This window comes from Pelecanus crispus, chromosome 7 (assembly GCF_030463565.1).
Source record: "Pelecanus crispus isolate bPelCri1 chromosome 7, bPelCri1.pri, whole genome shotgun sequence".
Taxonomy (NCBI): domain Eukaryota; kingdom Metazoa; phylum Chordata; class Aves; order Pelecaniformes; family Pelecanidae; genus Pelecanus; species Pelecanus crispus.
The window spans coordinates 5642717-5662826 of record NC_134649.1 but is presented as its reverse complement, the minus strand read 5'-3'; positions in this window follow the sequence as shown (position 1 = coordinate 5662826).

Here is a 20110-nt window from a genome sequence, read left to right as displayed (position 1 = left end):
CGAATCGAGGGCAGCCGCAAGGAGGAACCATCACGGCTCGTGTGCACCAAAGGGAAGCGAAGGCTTGAGACAGTTGTCAATGTACGTGCAGTAAATCGAAGCGGGGATGGCCGTGTCACTGCTGCACGCGCTGGGGTGATAACCTAGCAAGGGTGGAACAGCTCCAGAGAGCTGCGGCTGGGGGTGAGCCACAATCGCTGCGCCTTTGTGCACGCAGCGGTACGAAGTGCAGACCTTCCTGCTCTACCGGTGGCAGGGACCTTTGGCTCAGCCTCTGGCACATGAACTGCTACTTTCTCCTGTCACCTGGTGCTCCCTCGGCCCCTCAGCAGCAGCGTGCATGTCCTGGCACAGCTCAAATCCCTGATGGCTTTTCCTGCACTCCAGTGGGCTTCGGGCCAGCCATTGGTGTGGTGAGACTCCCTACAGCCACCGGAGGCACCACGTTAGGCTTTTGCCAATGATTATTGTTTTGTCTGTTCTGTGTAACTGATGCTGAATCATCGTTGTTGGGTTTCCAAAAAAAAGATTTGCCGATTGTTCTTTCTTATCCGGTTCTCAAACCTCATCTCCAAAGAATATTCTGGGTCAGAACATCTCTGTTGCCAGTAACGTGGAGGTAAATCGCTGTAGCCTCTGCCTGACATCCTTTCTGTGGGAGAAGCCGGGCTTCTGGGCTTTTATTATTAATTGAACTATTGTCAGACCGTTTATGTTACAAGAAAAAAGAGCTGGAGGATTAAAATCTATCATTACACTTTCATTATTTAGCCAAGAAAGCAAGGAACTATTAAAGAAGATTTTTCTAAAACATTTCTGGAGTCCACAGACAATAACCCAAACCAGAGCACATAAACATACATGGCAGTTGGGTATTAGAATGCTTTCTATTTCTCATTCTTTTAGATGTTGTAATTTTTATTTTAATAACTACCCTATGTTGCTTTTTCTTTTTCTTTATTATTTATCCTATTTATTTCACTTTTGGAAAGCATTTTTACTAAACAGAAAACCTGCCTCCTGAAACTTTCTTCCACTTTTCCTAGTGTAACCATTCAGCAAGGGTAATTAAAGCCAACAACTTTCATTTCTTCTGACAACCTTAAAGAACTCCACAGCTGAGACAGCAGTGACACACAAAGAGTCTGGTTTAAGTACCTCAGATATGAGCTTCTGATCCTAGTTTAATATTAGTCACATCTTAAAATGAAAGAGGAAATTGAAACAGGTTTTGTTTCCATAATTGTTTTTTAAAGTTAGTGTATTAAATGTTGGTGAATTATTTAGTAGGGATGATGGCTCTGCACCTTTGATTTGTGGGTGAAATTTTCATTCTTAGCTGCTTTTTCCTGGCAGGATTAAATGCCAGGTTCTCAGCCCCCTATGGAATTAGTAAGACCCTGTGATAGATACTATAAGAAATGAAACCACAGTCGAGAGAAGACAATTGCTGTAAATGTTACAGGTTTGTTTTCACAGGTTTCCTTGGTAGACTTTTCCACGATGCCTTTTTCCAATCTTTAAAAAAATTTTCTCTTTCTTCACTAGCCTCAGAAAACGATTGAAACACTCAGAAGGCTTAGGCTGGTCAATGAAACTATTCTGATTTATATCTGCTGAAACTGTGCTGCAGGATTTGTTGTCGTGTGTGTGCTGCTAAGGCAGGTTGCTGAGAAAAGGAAAATGACATTTTCTGGTAAAGAATTTGCCACCTTGTGGTTGAATGAATTCAGTGGAGGAGCCCAGCACTGAGGACGGACAGTTGTCTGGGAAGGTGCCTCCGCTAAATTGGGAACAGTAATTTAGGTAGTAGTTTAGGACCCACCGTGGAGGAACTAGAGCTTCTAATAGGTGATATATTTAGTTTAGATATCAAAAATAAGATGGCATGAAAAAACCCTTTACCATGTCTCCCTCCGCTGGCTATAGACATAGCCTAGATGACTAATTAAGACTTACAGATCTATAAACATACAGAGATGGCTGAAATGTGGTTGATGAATACTATCCTTTGTGTCTGTGTTTTTGTCTAGAAAAACAAAAAGGGTGGGGGAGAGAATAGCCTTTCCCTTCCTATGTGAAGCACACATTTTTCTTATGCATCAAAATTTCTGATTTTCAGGGCATTTGTACATAGCAGACCAGCTACAGCTGACCCCATCTTTATGCCTTAAGTTTCACTTCTCTGTTCATGGCACTTCTTGCTCGAGAGAGGCATTGTGTTGCGCAATACCTTAAAGCTGGTGGTTTTTCTGCCCTCCTTCCCCTACTTTATATGTTCATCCTGAATGGGTTATCACCATGGAGGTAGTTTTATTAAGGAACCAGGGGCTAAGACTAGGTTTGGAAAGGCAAAAAAAGATACGTTAAACTTAAAAAGTATAAACAATGAGAGGAGTAAAATAGTTTGCCTATTTGCCCGTCACTAAGTTTATGGGGGTGGGGGGAATTAGGACAAAATTAATGGGTCAGCCCCATTCAGTTAAACTTGAATTCATTTGGGCACTTTCTGCTCTCAGATGGAGCAAACGGCAATAGAGGAAATAATTATGATATTCTTCTCCTTACTGCAACTGGGCATGAGTTAATGCAGACTTCTAAGCTGGCTTACTAATAACATGCATTCCAAAGGGTCTGTGCATGTTTCCAATTTAGAGCTGTAAATTAGATTTTATCCTCAACTTGGCATCCATGAAAGACATTCATGGAATACACCTGCATAAAGGTCCTTATTCATCTCTCTCATCCCTGTTTAGGGTTGCTTTTAGGCATTATAATATACTGCAGAACCAGATTTTACCTGTGAAATCCAGTGCCCTGAAGAGGCAAGAGAATAATGCTACTTTTTATTTATAAGGCTACCTTCCAGCTTCACTGTCCTTTGCCAGTTTAACTGGCATTTAAACGTATCATCGAGAAATAATGATGCTTTGATTATTTAATTTATCTGGTTGAAGTATCTTTGTTTAATCTTTTTAGGCCTTGAAAAGGGACATAAGATGGTTTTGATACAGAAGATTGGATCCATCCTTCTTGCTACATTATTTATACCACTCCTATCGCCATGGTATCAGAATGCCTTAAAACGTGTGTCACTTCTCTGTAGCTTCTCTACATGTCTGTTTTCTCCAAAATCGTTGTTATGAAAATTGTTACAACCATAGCCTTTAATGAGACTAACATCAGCTTGCTCTACCCGCTGGAAAAAACACGTATTCAAATGGCAGTCTGCAGCGTCGCGCTCTGTTTTTGCTGGTAGAGGAGCATTGCTATCATACAGGCTCTGAGCAGGGTGGCCCCTACGCGGCCACAGTGATATGACTGAAATCATTCCTCCAGGCAACCTTGAAGTGTCTTCCTCTTCAAAGCAGTTATCCCGGTCCATCGGTGGGGTTGTTATCACGCTGTGCCTATTTCTGGTGTAGCTGTCTGCTCCTGGATGCCGTTGCAAGCTCACTGTAATAACAGTGGCTGATGTCCCGATGCTCAGAGGAACCTGCTTTAATCACAGCCCCTCAGCTCAGGGAAAGCCTTTTTGAGCATGTTTGGTTGCTCTTGGATGTCCTGTGCTCCGTGCTGGTCTGCTCTGCGAGCTGAGTGTCCCAGCAAAACCAAGCAGCACTGGACTGCGTCCCTGGGGCAGCGCAGCATCATCAGCTCATTACTCTGAGCTGTGCCCATCAGATACAATCCATCTTCCCAGGAACGTTTTTGGCTCAGGGGGTGAATTTTCTGAGATCTGTGTGTGGGTTTCAGCCACATGGCTCCTATTGACTTTAATGGGAGTCACGCTGCTAGAAACCCATGCACTCCCCTTGGGGTTACGCTCTCCCCTGATGTGCGTGGACTGCTCCACGCATTAGCTTTAAGGGGGAGAGTACACCTCTGTCCTGCCTCGTCAAGAAGAAATCGGGCCCCCTCTCCACCCTTACCCCCACCCCTTTGGCCTTGTGTATTTATGGATGAGCAACAATTGAGACTCATTTCTATGGCAAGTTAGTGAGATTTATACTATAAATATTACATTACAAGGTTCAGACACGGTGCTATTTTCGAACATATCCTCACTTTGCTGCAGATCAGTGTGTCATTGAAATATTTCCTTTGAAGAATACGTTTTTGAAACACATCATAAAAATTCCAGTATTGAGATTTCTCCATTTGCACCATCACAGTGCGTGTCAAAATGTCTTTATTAAAATAAGGTATTAAAAAGTTATAGGTTTGACTTTGGGGGGGGGAGAGGAGGATTCTAGGAGGGATTCAGGAAACAGGCAGCATAGCTTTAATTGAAGGAGACAATGTTGTCAGTATATGTGTTCCTGCAGTTATAAAGCCCAGCAGTATAGTATTCATCAAGTCTGATTCCACCTGACACTTGACTGAAAGCATTTTGCACTAATTTGCTTTGTGCTTGTCTAGTAAATCTAAAAAGAATGAGTGAAGGGGTGATAGGTGGCCATTAAACAGAATAAACAGCCTCTGGCAAGTGAATGAGTTTTACAGACTTGTTGCTTTTGGGAGGGGGAGGGTGGAAGGGGAGAAGATTATAGGTCTTTGAATCAGCATGTGGCTGCCTCTATCACTCTGTAATCACAACTGTTTTCTTTGGCCCGGAGACCCATGTGCACCTCCAGAGAGGCTACTATGGTGAAGAAGGAAGCTCTGCCCCCGAACCTCTGCAGGAGAGCCCTCCAGACATATGATTCATATTCCAAGTGTGATAGAGGCCTAAATGGCAATTATTTTATCATATAAACACCAGTGAGATAGATTTCAGTCTGGAGCTGATTGCTTTCCTCAGATAATCCTTTTCAAATTTTCCCCTACATAAAATATAACAGCTTTAGGGTGTTTTCAGGTCCCCACTTATGGTTCAACTTACGGTAAAAACCTTGGGCTTGTTGTCATCTTTGTCTAACTTTGCTGATAGCAGGCAGGAAATAGCTGTGTAAAGGCAGGAGGGGGTAAATAGCTGACTCTGTGGTCTGTAATTGGTTCATAGTTTTGGACTGTGAAGAATAGAAAAGAAGGCAGAGGAGGGCTGGAAGACAGCCTAACAAGGAACACATGGGCATCTGAAAACTAAACACAGCTGGACCAAGAAGTACATTTGACCGCCCGTTCCCTGCTCTCAGACTTCTTAGCATTGTTGTTGTTACTGGTGAAGAATATATAGCACCGGATTTCAAGGGGGTGGATGGGAACTTCGCTGCGATAAAAGGCTAAATATCATGACTAACAAGAAATCAAAACAAAAACTTCCTTTCTCCATGTACTTATTTATTTAGTTGCTTGCTTGCTTGGGGTTCTCTTATCTTGGCAACCTCATTGCTGCAGTTTTGCTGGAGGATGGTGGCAGCCACAGAATTTCAGGGTTTCATTCCCTGGAAAAGGACGTTCGGCTTCAGGGGTGTTTCTTTCTCCTTCTCCTTTCCCTTATCCTCCCCTGCCTCACTGCCTTCAAAATGCAAGTGTGGGTAGAAACTCATGGGCTGAGAGAGGACATAATGAGCCCGGAAAAAGAGGATAGCCTGATGAAAAACTCTTACCTGTCGATACAACGTCAAAGAGAGGAAGTTTTAATACTCCCCTCCAACCTCCCCTTGGAAGGTGGGAAGAGGGATCATACCAACCCCAGGTCGTGCACCGAAGCCAGGCAGAGGCTCTCTGTGGGATTCACAGACCGCTTCTGTGTCTGGGATAAGTCAGCTTTGTTTTGGCTGCTTCTAGGACAGGGGAAAAGCTTTTCCTCTCGGTATCCCTGAATTAAGGGCTCTCGTTACTTGGACCTCATTAAAATAATCTCTCATCTGTACTTGTGTCACGAGGAAATGGCTGTTCCCCCCCTTCTCTCTCTCTTCCTCTCCCCTGATATCTGCACAAATGTATTTTTCTTTTCTAAATTAAAAAAGAGCTTGCTGCCGCTACACTTGGATATTTACATTCTTTAAGAAAAAAAAAAAAAAATCCCTGAAAACCCTGACTGCAGAACTGCCATTAGTGTTGATTGTGTCCAGCAATGCACGGTCCACTTCAAGAAAGGCAACATCCTCTATTTTTTAAGCCAAATGTTGTGCACTGCAGCAAGAACAAACAAGAGCGACTTTCATCCTTCAAACACTGAAGCAGCTTTGCAAAGCCTGACATGAAAGGGCCTCCCTTGCTCTCTTGTCCATGTAGGCCTGGAAATGGAGCTGAAATGGCTAACAACATTGGTAATAATAGGGGCCTGCCTGGCATCAAGAGGTGAGCCGAAAGACTTCAAAAGCTGGCTTGAGCATGGCTGCAGGAGCATTTGCTCTGGGATTCAGGCTCCAACTTTTATTCTCTCCCTTTGAAGAGCTTACAATTGGGCGGAGGGTGGAAACCAAGCATTTTTGACATGAACTCTGCCATGGAAAATTATGAGAAAGACGGAGATGAAAAGGAATGTGTCCTGATTGTGCTGGGTATTTTTTTATTTTATTTTATTTTTAAAAGTCTGCAAAACAAGGGGCTAGCAGTACTATAATCATTGATCCTGAAAAGGTTCTTCAGAGATTAGTGCTATCAGTGCAATGTGAACCTCAAGGCTGAGAGGCAGAGTGGAGGAGAGAGACCCTTTTGCACTAAAATAACACAAGCTTTTAAAGGAATAGTGTACTACTCTGCTGGGGAGGGGGGGGGAAAGAACAGAAAAGAAAAAAACCCACAACACCTGTGCTTGAAAACAAACAAACAAAACAAAAAATAAATGGCAAGCTTGGCTTACCTCCAAATTTTACAATCACCGGAGGGTCCCAATTGTTTGAGTGTGGATCCCTCAGAGCACCCGGACTCCTATTTGTTTTGTAAGCTAAGATCACTCTGCAGGACTCTTGTGTTGTTTTTACTGCCTATAAACACAGAATAATTTCACTGAACCTGGAGAAGCTACTGGGGATTTACTTTAGTATGGGTAGCTATAAGGGTATCTATGGGATTACTAAATATTTAAACAAATTAGCTTTATTCTTTAATCCTTTTTATTTTTGGCAAAGCTTCATTAGTATCAAATACACAACAGGCAGGTGGGCACCACTGGGAAAGGTCACCTGTCATTTCCTATTGCAGCACTCCTTTCTCTTGTGTCAACTTTGCTAGCCTTTAATCATTGGGGCAGTAGATAAGGAAAGGAGGGAAACAGGAGCTGGAATTTAGTAGGAAAATGGGAGGGAAAGTGTGTTCATGTGTGGGTACAGGGTGACCACTCTCAGAAGCAGACCCAGGAGACCGGATCTGGAGTGAGACTTGGAGAAGTGCAGAGTGGGAATGCAAGAAATAAAGAGCAGGCAGGAATGGGACAAGGATGGGTTGGAAGGAAGGAGAGCAAATGGCTGGGAAAATCCATGGCTTGTAAGCCACCTACTCCTGTTGTTTCTCCTCAGAGCCTGGAGTGGGAGCAGAGATTTGTGCCTGCCATCACTGCCATAGCTGTCAACAGAGATCTGCTCTCTGGCAATGTGTTCCATCTTCCTACGGAGAGGGTGCGGTCTCCTACTGCTGACACACACTTCCAAACTCAAGCAGCAATACATGTGCAGGAATGGTGGGCAATGGGGAAAGTGTCCTGTGCTGTTATATAGATGGAGAACCATTATATAGACAGAGGATCACTGCAGAGCCTGCACGGAGGCTGTTGAAATGGGTGCGAAGAGTTTGTTGGACATTAGAGCCCTCGATAGCTGAATGAACACAGCGACTGCTCGACCCCTAAGCCACCCCCTCAGATGCTGTCACTCTAAGCCTGTATCAATTTGACATTTTAAGATGAATATTCTGTATTCAGTGGCTCTCACTCTGTACTTTTGGCACTTTCTAGTGGTCATGAGTGCTCCTTCTGAGCACAACTTGTTTTCCTTCTCTCATTTGTAATCATACTATAAGGGAACTGTGTATACACAGTACACTTACCTATTTTTCTCTAAGTGGGGAGCTGTGGAGTGGCTGCTGTACATGATTGCCTGTCAGGCACCAATTAGCGATCCATTCAGAATCTCTGAAGCTGTGATCCACAGCCAGGAGAGAGTTTGAGAACACTTGTTTTGAATTATCCTGCATAAATCTCATGCCATGTATCTACGGCAAAATGAGATCATATCCCTATGTCTTTTAAATATCAAGACATTGAGATATGCCTGGTTTTGAACAAACAAAAACAAACGTATAGTAAAGCTTTTTGTGTAAAGCAGTTTCTGTGACAATATGTCTTAAAAATTAATATACCCCCATCTAAAATATGATTTGCTTTTATGTCTCAAATTACAATGACATGAGTATTTCAGTTGTTAAAATATGATACTTAAACTGTTGGTTGCTGAGTTCTTAAATACATTACTGACGTGAGTTTTTCAGTTGCTTTTTCCAACCTCTTTTCTCAAAAGCAAAGACGCGACGCTTAACATTTCTTAAGCCCAACTTGCCAGTCTCTTGCTGTTGCTGAAGTTTATGTGTTAAATCTTTGAATCAATACTGATAGTTCTCAACTACCCAGTTTTCAAACTTCAGGGAGGGAGCAGGAGACGACTAAAAAGACCCTGAACTACAGTGACTGCAGGTAGAAATTAAGGCTACAGGGGGCTGCTAATGTGCTCTGAAAGCTGAGTGCTTAAAACAATCAAAGATAGGGAAAGTCTAAAATAGTATCTTCAATAACAATCTGTTAATTTGCAAGGACAAGGAAAAGAGCAGCCCTTGGTTGTATTGCTAAGTTTAAGAAATTTGCAAAGCACCAAAGCAAATGGGAATCCAGCAGCAATTCCCAGGACTCCCAGCTCACTCACTAGCTGACTTGATGAGCCTCTTTGATCTGGTATTGACATCAGATCAGATCTCTTGCACTGTTTTGCCCACTTGCCAAAGCCAGCTTCCCAGAAGCGAAAATGTGCGTTCCTTTCCTTGGGGTAATTTGAAACATTGACATGAAACAGACCTCTCGCTCTTCCTCTGCTGTGGTCTGCCTTTCGAGTAGTTCCTTCACTAGTGTCTCCTTAAAAACACTTGGAGGTCAATGCCAGGTTTGAATCGCAGTGTTCTCATCTATTGTGAGTGATGCGATGATTAGGTATTAAGTGTATGAATACCAAGAAGAGAAAAGAGAGAATATGTAAGTTGGTTTGGGAGCCTGGGATTCACAGACATCCAATTTTTCTTTAGATATCTTGTATAATAAACATGGGCTTTATTAACTATTTTTGGCTACTCACAGAGTACTATACTACACAGAATACTCACTGTTCGTTCCATAATACATGGAATTTGCATGACAAGAAAGAAATTGAAAGTCTACAGTACAATTTAACATGTGGAAAGAAGCCAACACAAAAACTTTCCTCTTCTTTCCGCAAGGAATTTTTGACATTGGGAGTAAGAGTATAAGCTAACTTAATGGCCAGCTCAAGTACCATGTCTACACAAGTGCCAAAACAGCATGGGACATGTGTTTCTCTCTTCCCAGCTGGGCATTCTGGATCTACCTGTTAAAGAGCATCTCAGGCCCTCTTATGTTCCCTACACTGTAATGTTGACCCTGTTTCTGCTTGATCCAGCAGCACTAGTCATATTTAGATGCCAGATTTCCCCCCCCACATTACTGGCTGCCATAGTCCCTTTGTGGGGATGGTGGACAAATAACTCACATGAATTATTACTGCCCAGAATTGAGCTACCCCATGTAACTATGCATGAAGAGACTTCTAGTTCAAGTAGGAAGTGCAGCACATACAGGTACTTCAGGAGTCAGGGGGCAGTGGCTTTCTTATACTATCCTGTTTGACTTTTGGGCATCAGTTGGCCAAGACTGTTCTCATTTGTTGGTGTATGCTTCTCTCTCATTTAGTCATCACTACTAGGGAGGAAATATGACTGGAAAAATAGCATGCCACTGCTTTAAAAAGTTAACAATGGCAAAACTGCCCTTAACCAAATGGCTAGCCATTAATCTTAAATACAAGTGGATTGAGTATCAGGGGGAAAAAAAAATCTTTGCTGGAGGTCAGGAGAAAAGGCATCCAGGTTGTTTGTGAAATATTAAAAGCTAGAGTTCACTGAGCATCTATCTTGTGCATTTTAATTATATCTCCGTGAACCTGAACTGTGGGGCCCTCAGCAAGCCCTACTCAGTTGTGCTGGCTCACAAAGTTCAAAGCCAGGTTGTAAGTCGTTTTTATTTAGCACCTAGTGACAGCAAGTACTGTAGGTGGAGGAACATTAAGTACCACTTAAATCTGTTCCTGTACATCTTGTTAGAAATATACTGGAATGATACTCTGGCTCTGACTTCATTGAGATCCATTATAAAGTCCCCCTTGGCCTTCTCCTAACGCACACCTGACTATGCCATTGGAGAATCCTCGGATCTTTGAGAGGATGAACTCCAATTCTCCCATCCAGCACTCAGCAGTTACTGCTCAAATCCAAAATTAACACACCACAGAGTCAATGCTACCAACTATTGATTCAGAAAACTTCAGTATTCTTGACCGCGTCAACACAGATATCAAGGGTGACACTGGCTTGGAATCAGAAAATGTGTCTAAAAAGGGCTGCTGAAGTCGCATGCAGCTATGCTTTCTGAGAGCTCATCTCGACTAAATCGAAGTGCAAAAGGTGTCAGGTTGGGATGCGTGGACAAGAGCCTGCTGGTCTCCATCAGGCCTTACTCCCTTTCAAAGGCAGTGGGAGTTTTATCTTCAGCTTCTTTGGGAGATTTGTCTAAAACATTAGGAAGCAAAATAAAATACCAAAGGTGGGCTTTTCTTGGGTGAGTCTGTCCTTAGAAAGAAAACGATCGTTTTGATCAGAGCACTTGCCCAAGCCTGCTGAAGTACATTTGCAGCTCGCGGAGATAGTCTTGGTGCACTGCTAATGCAGTGAAATGTAGCACAAGTATTTGCTATTGCAGTGAGTATCAAAGCAGGCAATAAGGCCTTGCCACTTACTATAAAGTGTTTCCATGTAAATGGAAATGAATGCTACAGGGGTCTGTTCCCCTCTGAATGCACAGGGGAGTGAGGCGCTGAAGGGTTGTTTTCATTATACCATTAACAGGGCAACTTTCTTTTTTCCTCCGTCCTTCTCCAAAAGCAGGGGCTTGAGGCTCCTTCTTTGGGTCAGCCACACAAAGCTGTGTGTTCCCTGCTAGCCAGGGCAGTAAATCCCACCGTTGTTCTGAGATGCCGTCCCCCCAGCCCCAGGCCCAGCAGAAATCCATCCCTTGTCGTCATACCAGCTGTACTTTCTCTGCGGGGAGACGGCAGTCACCCATTTGGCAAGGAGGGGCAAGCTGTAATGTCTAGCCAGAAACATCTACCATAAAACATCGCTTCCTGTTATGACACTCATGTGTCTAAACTTATTGATTTATTCAGGTCGAACTGTCTAACCTGCTTGAGTAAGACTGGAATCAGCAGGTACTAAGTCATGTAACAATAGGAAGCACCAAAATACAACTTGCACTATTAGATCTTGGAATGAATTTCCGTTTAGTTTTATTCTTTAAAAACTATCCCACACGTTATCCAGAAATATCTTTCCCGTTTCAATTTTTTCCCATTTCCATTTTTTCTTCCATTTAAAAAATTATTATTAGTGGTATTATCATCATCCTCTGACCTGGCGATAGCTTTTTTTCATCTGTTTATTTCCCTGAGTAGCAGAATAGAAATTTTAGAAATTGCAAATCTGGAACTTGGGCCACCAAGGATGAAAGAGGGAGTATTCTGTTTTGATTTATACATCTCTCTTGATTAGGGAATTCTTTCTTTGTCTGGAAGCGATGTGATCTGGTTGTTAGAAAAGGGGAGACAGACCTCGGGGACACTCGAGCTCTTCCCTAGTTCTGTCACTCACTCAGCTTCTTTACACCCAAATCTACCCTTTGGGTTTATTAGTGGGTATAAGAACACCTAACTAGCTTGCCCGTGTGTTGTGAAACTTAATTAATTTATATTTCTAAGGGTCTTTCAATTTATCACACAAGAGAGCTTGTATAAAGCATGTAAGTGCTGATTTTTAAAGGTGTAAGGTACTTTTCCCTCCTACAAACATTAATTTAGGTTGTACACATTTAGAATACAATCACACAATATTTCTTTCTAGGAAATACTGAATTTAGAGCTTCACTGTGAATTACATCCTTACACCTGTAAATAATAATATCTTGTATGTGTGAGCATATATGTGTGTGGCCATATATATATATGTATATATTTATATATGCATATTTATATACACACATAAGCCAGAGAAGAGATAGTCTTTCCAAATAGTCTGGAAAATCTCTGGGACTCCACAGCTGGCAGTGCATTACTTTTATTTAAAGAAAGCTAGCGCAAAAAGCTTATGTGCAGTCAAAAACTTCCCGGCTCTAATTAATATATATATGAAGTGTAAACAGATCATGAAATATTTTTTAGTGCTTAATACATAGAAACGTCCTGTGTCGATGCTAATGAAAAAGTAATGCCTGGTATATTTCACATTGCAGGGCCTGGGGACACAGATCCATGGAAAAGCAATTCATACCAAACTGCTTTACAAGTGCAAAAATTCTGCTAGCCTAAAGCTACAGCGCTACATAATTGTATGGGGGGAAAAAAAAAAAAGCAGGAAAAAACCAGCCCTCCTCCGCCCTGTGTTTGCAGCACAGTCATTTATTTCAAGCTCTGGTAATGGGTCATTCTCTCAAAAATGACGACACCAATATTTCAGCAGAAAGGATTTTTAATCTGCCAAATTCTCAGTCTAATCTAGACAGCTCCTCGTTACCTAACTGCATAGTCTGTCATTCCAGCTGATTCTCAAGATCCGATCGTTGCAAGGGAAGTTAAGGAAATGTGTGAAGACCGTGAAAACCCAGGCCTCTCCCCTGGAGAATAGTCTCTTAATTGTAATAGCCCATTTTAATCATTGTGATTGTTTAAAATATTACAAACAGAGGGAAATAAGGAAGATAATTGTGCTTCAGCAGTCACAATCTTTTGTTATCACCTAAGCTTATTGGAGATTTAGCTGTGTATAGTCCCAATACTTCCTTCACATATCAAGTGGCCTTAATTATGTGGGCAGCCAGAATCCCTCTTGAGAGAGAGGCTTGGATAGCAAAACAGCAGGTAAGAAATGCCTCGTCCTTACTTCTTTGTTTCTTCCCAGTCCCCTGTAGCTAAGGCTGCATATGTGGCTGTCTCTGTCTTTGTGACACTTTAAATGTGAAACAAGTAATTTAGTTGAAAATTTTCTGTTATTTTTTTTACATGCTTCATATGCTGGGTTAAAATCCATTAGCATATAACAAAAATCGGAGCAGATGTAGTGCAACAGATTCCTTAAGGGAGTCCATATTTTTACATATTTTGTAATAAGGAAACTGTCACTCCCAGATGGTATCTAGCTAATACTGGTGGTTTGCTTGCTGATAACATACTAAAAAATAAAATTAATTGTATTCTATTTGATGACAATGAAGCCATTATCATATATAATTCACTCTTAAAGGAAACATCCAAATGATGGTCTCTTTCAATAACTAGGCTTTCTCGGTCTCGGTGCCTGTCCCTTCTCTTCTGCTTCTACCTCAAAATTTCTTTCAGAATTTGTTGCAGCAGAAACCTCCAGCTGCAAAGTGTAGCAGCCGTTCATTAGCAAAGCTGGAAATCAGTGTTAATTTGTACAGGGAATCTGGGCCAGCAGTACCTCAATACACTTACCACAAGCTTCGTCCTTTACCAGTGGTTCTCAAACTGCTCTGTTTTAGATGTCACTATTATTTATCGTAGCAAAAGAAAACAATTAACCTTTTCATTGATGCTACTGAACAGTACCTGTTTGGTAATTGGCTTGATTAGTGCAGGAAGTATCCAGAGCTGATACTTGGTGTGAAAATGACAATCAGGGCAACCCGTTGTATCCAGAGTCATACACAAACACACTACATTGATCTGTAGAATATGTTCAGTATGAAGTTAAAAACTCTCAAAATAGTAACAAACTTTCTGAAAACAGATTTTTTCTGATATAAAACTGTTCAACTCCTTTCCTGTTACAGACTGGTCTGTTACAACCTTATGAGAGAGGAATGGTTGACCTCACAGGAGTTAAGGTTTTTGCCGAGGTTTATTGAAATGAGATACCAGAATGAGGAGCTCAGAAGCATTTTCCTCTTTGCATTCTGTCCTAGTACAAAAATATGCAAGTTTTCAGGAAACCTGTGAGGAAACTGCCCTCGAAGTTGAGGCAGTGTGGTAAAGAGCAATAGGGGAAAAGAGATTTTTCCTTCTCAGAGTTGACCTAGGGCAGGGAGTGTTGGCCTTCCTGACACCTCCTTGGGACCACAGCACTGGTTCCCCAGGCCAAAGACAATATGTAGGTGTTGATTCCGGTCTGCAGATGGGAAAACTGGAACAAAGGGGTGAAGTGACTTTTACCAAGTCACAATATCACTTAGTGCTAACACAGTGATGGAACCCATGTGTCTGAATTCCCAGTTCATTGGTCTGTCCATTGGGTACTGCCTTAGCACAAAGGATAGGGTGAAGAAAGGAAGAGATCTCTTCGCATGGTGTTGGGAGTGGAAACACAAAACTATCTAGCTTTGCGAAAGAAGGGGTTTTACAGGATTGACTAGTTTAAATAACTATCCAAGCAAGCTTCTAACTTGATAATAATGATTTCCTCATCTCTGAATGACTGTAGAGTGACACAGTGAGGCATACTGTCTGAAGGGTCTAAAATGTGTCTGGCTGTGTTCATTCTAGGTTATTTATGCTTTTTGTTTAATTTCCCTTCTGGTATAAGCAAGAAGTGACATGAAGAGGAACAGATGACTGCTGTTCCAATTTGAAATTTGGTAGAGAAGGACAATGTTGTAGCCATCTCTGTCACATTCGTCAGAGGAGCTTGGGGAGTATGGGAATTTATTTTATATGCTCTGAGGCTATTGCCCTAACTCGGGAACTCACAGCCAGCATAGTCCCCCATAAAACTACCTGAAGTTATTGGTAGACATTGCAGAGGAAACAGATCTCTTAATACACATGCAATTTTGAGTAAAATATTATTTTATTTAAAAAAATCACAGATCAAGGCTCGGAAAGTACCATGTAAATCTTAACAACCTATAGTCCTCCATCCTCAGTTACAAGGTTCTAAGTCATCAGCAAGCATTATTGTACTTCATTTTGTCATATTTTATTTTGCTTTCTTTTATTCTGTTTTAGAAATGGAACAGCCTTGTGAATGTAACAAGAAGGCAGTGCAATTTCAGTCCCTGAGTGGAATTTGTCCCAGGCTTTCATCTTCCATTTCAGTTCAAAAAGAGAGGACCTTTCTTCCCTGGTCTTCCTCTGCCTGGTATCTCACAAAACCTCTTCTTGTAAGGTTGCAGCCCCAAATGGCAGAAATCTCATGAAATAGCAGTTCCTATCATGTTTCAGTTATTTGGTTACTAGAGTGCTTTAGAGATTGTCCATAGTCATTGAGAATTCTGGGGTCTGGGTAACAGATTTTCTCAAAAATAATTTACCCAGCTTCGAATGCTCTGAACTCACTCTGTAATGCTTGTCTTCACCAGTATCAGGCATTACTTTGCCCTTTCTAGTTCTAGGCAACTATATTTTATTTAGCTTGATTTGCATTCAGTCTTCAAATATCCCTTGAATAACAGAATATTTACATCTTCAAACTTTACTACTGTATGTTAGCTGACATTATGAGATGTATGTACAGAAGACACATGCCACAAAAAGCAGCATTGCTTTTATGTTTGTGGATCTTAATTCATACCTTTTCTCTCTTAGGCTTCCTCATTAAGACATCACAGCTGATGTATTTTCTCCTCTGTGTTTTAATGCCTGAGCAGAAGATGTATTTTATTCATGATTTGGTAGGAAATGCGTCTGGTGGGAAGGAATTTGGACACCATTAAAGCAACCTGAAATTCCACCGTGGACGCTGGGAGGGAGCTCTTTTCTCTTAGCCGTATAAAGCATCTGCTTAAATTCTCAAGTGTGGAATGTGCAGACTTGTTAGGCAAGATTTTAACAGACTGTTTGGCACTGAGTGTAATTTTCCCAAAGACCTGGCAGTAGAAATAGTTTAAATAATAGTTTGTCAAATACTCATCAAGAGAAATGCTAATTGATGCTTCATCTGAATCAAGCTCTACACAATACCGGAAAGGGAATGGGCATTTCCTGTTTCTTTCCTACTCAATGAAAAGAGATGCTTCCCAAGAGACTGTTAATGTTACATTAGATTTGTCCCACCTATAGGACTGTTCTGTAATGTAGATCCGTTCATGGCAAAGTATATATGAGGCACGCTTTATTTATTAAGTATTTTATTGAGTAATGTGTGGCTTCACAAGCCTATAGTATATACTTAGTACCAGCATTGCTAGATGTCCTTTTACCAAATGCCATTTTGAACCCCTCATCAACATCTGTATGCTGGTGTCTTTCTTTTCTTTGTTCCTTGAAGTTTCTGGGTTCAGTCTAGCTCTTCAAACCAACAGCGGTGACATGAGGAGAAAGCACAGAGATGACTGAGGGACTGGAACACCAGCTGGTCACAGTGTTAAAGCAGCATTGCAGGGCCGTTGGATGAAGCAAATCTGAACTTTTTCCCTAAATATTAGAGAAACCAAGACTTCGAATGGATTTGGAATCTGAAACCAGAAACCAGATCTAAATGTCAGAGCGGGTCCTTATCTGCAGACTAAACTGAACTGAATGTTCAGACCCCAGCTTTGGCAAAGAAATCAAAGCTATAAATCCAAATCTGCTTTTTGTATTTCAGACTGCCTTGTAGTGCTAATAATACTTTGCCCTTTCAGAGTCTCCAATGTTTTAGAAACTTTGAAATGATTTATCAAATGAATCATATTTCCCAATCGGACTCACATGAACAAGTTGGCTGGAAATACCACCCAAAAGCAAGGACAGGATTGGGCTGTGGCTGAATTTGTGCTCTCTTTGTAGTTGTGTACAGATACTGAGGCTGTAAGGTTTTACCTATATCTCCATAACTCTTCCAATGCAATCTCTGTGTCAATAGCCCCAGCTCCATGTCTTGGATTCCCATAAATTCCTAGGTGCAGGTATCTTGCATGTCTTCACATTGACTCATTCCCCAGTTACTGCCAAAAGGCTTTGATAGAGAACAGGTCAAAGTGGTGGATGCTCTTGGTGCAACAAAGTCAAGCTTTGCTTTGTCATTGAGTGGCTACCACAATACTAGGAGTTTTAAAAGATTCGCCCGAGCCTCTAAGGGGAGTGACTGGCAGAGCTGAGGCTAAAGCACAGAACCACTGAATCCATGTGTTCCTCTGAGCAGCCGCGTGCCTTTACGTTCAGAGAGAATAGGATTGTTTAGCATCAAAGGTACCAGTAGCAGATACAGGGCATCTTCATTCATCATGAATAATGCCGTTAGTGAGAAATAATAGTATTCCTTAGTATTGATGATAATATATTGAGCGCTAGCAAAGCCTTCTGCTAAGAGAGTTATGTAGTGAAGTGAATTATGGAATTTTACTAGAGTACAAGGACTGATATAAATGATCAGCTCCGTGGCAATGAATTGGTTTAAAAAGGCTTCATAAGAACTTGCCTAATGCTCATAAATTAACATTAAATATGAGATGGGTTATCTAATCACACGGTTTCAGGCAAAATCCTTTTTAATATGTATGTACACTGCTGCTGGAAATATAGAAGATGTATCAGAGGAGATATTTCCTGCCATAAATGGTTACGTTTGATAACTCCATATTATTTTCATAGTTTTTGTCAGTTACAGAATTTCTTTACCATCAAAATTTCTACACAGAATCTATGTTAAAATAACATGTAGCAACAACTTTAAACCTATATATGCCTGTGTTTTCAAACTAAGGCTGGAATTCCATTATTCCTGTACTGTGAAATACTGGAATAGTGGGTTCATTTGTTTCAAGTAGAAGTGGGCTTGAGTCACTGAGCTGCTGCGTATCTTCTGCAAACTGCTGAGGCTCAGGAACATCCCAGGGCGTATCTATTGCAGCTCTTGGTACGTGTGGTAAGCCATGCCCCTGATTGCCACCCACCAAAAATATTGGTGGGAAGACTTGGTGAATTCACCAAAAGCTGTTCTGAACTATCATTATGCCGGGGCAGATTAATCTAGCACATTTAATGAAAGAAGAGTAGAAGGCCCAAAACACAAATACCTGCTTTTCTGTCCCCTGGATTCGCTGGGTAAGGGAACACTGGTGCTCCAGGTTAAATGGGATTTTTTTTCCTGTAGCATATACCACTGCCTTCTGGCCAGTACTACAATGAAAACCACCAGCTCAGTTCAGTGTTTTGAACTCAAAACAGTGACATTTACTGTACTTTGTGGTGCTTGCGATTCAAATGATACCCTTCTCAAGCTGACAGAGGAGATACGCAGTAGAAAACTGCTTCCACCTGTTGGAGTGGCTTGCATTTTAAGCAGGGTTAACTATGGAGCACCATTTGGAAATAGTTTGTAAAATGCCTGAATCCTCTGGGGGTGGTTGTATTATACACCTTGTAGTTGCTGAACATTTCAGGACTTAAACTTTATCTCTAAGTCAATCAACTGGGGATCAAGCAAGAGGACTGGATAACAGTTTTACTAATCAGAACAATTTTCTGAACATTGTTGAGTTCCAGGGAGTTTTCCCTACCATCTGAAAACACAGTGAGAGGATGCCGAGAGCAGAATTATAAAACAAGCTCTTTAAATCATGTTGTACTTGGAGTTTGATTTCCTAGACTTTGCAGTGAGCAATAATAAACTAATTATGATTAAACTGATAAGGAAGACTCTTAAGAGTCAGCCAGGAAAGTCTTTCATAAATAATCAGTGAGGAATGCTTGGTCTCACAGTTGACATGCAACAGAAAAGCTTGGTTTTGCCTTTTCAGACCTAGCTCTTAAAAAAAAAAAAAAAAAAAATCCAAACAAAAAATGCCCAAACAAAACCAAGCCCAAACCAGTGGAATAAAATATATATAGTTAGTATTAAATAGGTCCCTTTTTGTCTTAAATTGTGTGACATCTTTCTGACCCAAAAGAACTGGCTCTCAGTCATGTCGAAGCAGCACTATTACTGTTGCTGTTATGTAGCAAAATTTGGATCTAGACTTAGACATCCCCAGAGAGCAAATAGTTTGGATCTGGGTTTCTGTGTTTGGCCTATTTTGAATAGTATTTGGGTTTCACAGTTATAACGGGGCAGGATTTATTTGGCTTAATACATGCACATTTCTTCCCAATAGGTTAGGTCAGCTGTGAGATTTAATCAGTGTTCAGATTTCTGACATGCTGCTCAAGGGCATATAATCTGAGCAAATAAACAGCCAAGGAAAGGCCTGTATACAACAGAGATGATGTAGGATTGCAGGGGATCATATCTACTCAGGTGTTTATGGTGGCAGTGTCTTTTCATGGCAGATAAGAGATGGCATTCAGTATTACATTCTGTGTTGCACCAATATGTATAAAATAAATAGTTATTGTTGTTTCACCTTTGGAGCACTGTTGTCTAAAGGACTGAACTGAATATGTTTGCTCCTCTTTGAAGCATGCAGCTACTTCCCACTAACATTACAAAGATTTGGTGTCTTTTATAAAAGGAGCGTATTTTCAGCTCTTTCCTTCACTTTGCTTTAAAGAGAATTTTCATACTGATCCTGCCTCTGGGTAGTCTCAGTCCTATATTAGTTCTTTTTCCTACAGTTATAGCTCCAAATTAAGGCCTCTGATTTCCACTAGCACTGTGTGACAAGAACAGTAGTGGGAACCAGAATTTTCTTTTTCCCTTGCTGTCCTATCCATGCTTGACAGTACTTTGGAGAAGAAGGGGCATTCAGCCAAGGAGTGAAACTTAGAGGCAACCATATCAGCCTCAAAGATTTATTTATTTATTTAAGTCATCATCAGGATGGAAAAATACTCTCAGTTGCCAGAGAGAAATGTTCAAAGCTCAGGGAGGGTCAAGGTGCATGCTTGCAAGTTATATGTTACCAGCACTTGAACACGAAGCTTCACAAAATATTGCCCTTTGGTCTAGAGTAAACCATTTA